Here is a 2,098-nt window from a genome sequence, read left to right on the forward strand (position 1 = left end):
ACTTAGTCCCAAACTGCCCTTCATAGTCAAACTAAGTCAACTCTTGGTCGAAGTCCTGGTCAAAGTCAACCCTCCGGACTGACTCTACTCGCCGAGTCAGCTCGTTGACTCGCTGAGTCACCCCAAGACTCGTCGAGTCTAACGATCTCCGAGTCCCATCCTGCTCAACTCACCGAGTCTCCACTCAACTCACTGATCCGAGTCTTAACTAGTAGGGTTTGGGGTTTCGCGACCTGACTCACCGAGTCCAAGAACTGACTCACCGAGTCTAAGGCAATCTTCAACAGACTCGCCGAGTTATTCTTCCAACTTGTCAAGTTCCTGCCCATCTTCATACAACTCTCCGAGTCTACCCATGTGACTCGCCGAGTTACTATGCGACTCAAGTCTGATATCTAGCCCGACTCGCTGAGTCATCTCCCAGACTCACCGAGTCCATACATGCATTCCCATAATTTTGAGTCACAGAGCTTCTCCTTTGCTCCAAACAATAGATCTAGCTTTCTAAGACTATCTGAACACATAAAGTTGCTAACTTTACGTGTGTCTATGATGCAATGAAGCCAAAACACTACAAATTAACTATTAAGGAGGATAATTGGGCTAGAACAAGGTCATGGCTACCAAAAGATGTCTTTCTTGAGCTCCTGGAGCTCAAGGATGTCTAGATCTACAATATGAACCGATACAACTGCTTCATCATTACGAATTTATGGTTTTTGAGCTCAAAACCATCCATTTGGGGGCAAACTAGATCTAGAAGTACAATAGCCAAGGTGAGAGCTTTATTACCAGAAAATGATGAGGTTGAGAAGCTAATCCTAGACCAACAAGCTTCTCCTTGGACCTCCCAACTCCTTCTCCTTCTTCTTCTTCATCAAAGCTTGCAAATTACTTCTCCAAGGCTAGATCTTGCTCCAAAAACGGATATGGTGGCTAGGGTTTGGTGTTATGGGTGAGAGGGGCTGTAAAGGAACTCTAGGGAAGAGAATGAGGCGTTTAAATAGGGCAAAAAGTCCCGGATTTAAGATTTTCTCTTCAGAATAGACTCACTGAGTCCTCTCGCCGACTCGCCGAGTCGGTCACCTAATCTAGGACCCGGATCCCGCTTCGACTCGTCGAGTTCCTTCTTGGACTCGACGAGTTGACCCCTTTGACTTAGGGTTTTCCTTTCCTTTCTTGGTCTTTCTAATTTTGGGTGTTACAACATATAACTAGAGAAAACTTAGATTTAAAGCTAATTGGGTTATATGTGCACCATAGGAGTGTTACAATACTTAAAACCCAACAAAAATATGATGCCTCTAATGACTCACACCCACAACCCTAGAACAAAGAAGAGAGAGATGATAGGAATAGAATTTCATTGCTATGCTTTTTGGGAAGGTCATCCATGAAAATACTGAGCCAAATGGTGTTATTTATAGTTTAGGTAACTTGCAGACAAAACAAGATTTGAATTAAGTAAATAATAGATTTAATCTCAATTCAAATCGTTTCCTTGTCTGCATCCAGGAGGCTTCCAAAAACCCTAGAAGAGCCTCCAAAACCGCTCATCCTTGGATTGTTCTAGAATTGTCTTCTTTTGTTCAACCATTGAAGACTTACAATTCATCCATTCCACCTTTAATTAATTCAAATTAATCCTGAATTAATTACAAATTAATTTTGATTAATAATTAAGTAATTCTAATTGATTTCATGTTAATTTATTAACCATATAAAGTAACAAATCAATTATTTAACTATTGATCTCATGTTAATTTATTAATCACATAACAAATTTAACAAATCAATTATCTATTTCCAATAATATACTAATCACATAATATACTAACAAATTATTTCTCTCTCCCTCTCTCTCATAATATAATTTCTAGCTATTTCTGGTTACGAGGGCAACCCACAAAGGATTGTGCTTTTATTTGTAAGTTTATACAAATTTGGTTATGATCTTAGACACCTTAATCCAACAGTCTCCCACTTGGATAAGTCTATAACTACAATTACAAGTATAACCAAACATCAAAGAGTGCTTTCCGAAGCCACTATCAAGCTCTGATTCAAATCAAATGTTGGCCCTAAGACAAGTGATCAT

The sequence above is a fragment of the Lactuca sativa genome, chromosome 7 (genome assembly GCF_002870075.4).
Source record: "Lactuca sativa cultivar Salinas chromosome 7, Lsat_Salinas_v11, whole genome shotgun sequence".
Lineage (NCBI taxonomy): Eukaryota > Viridiplantae > Streptophyta > Magnoliopsida > Asterales > Asteraceae > Lactuca > Lactuca sativa.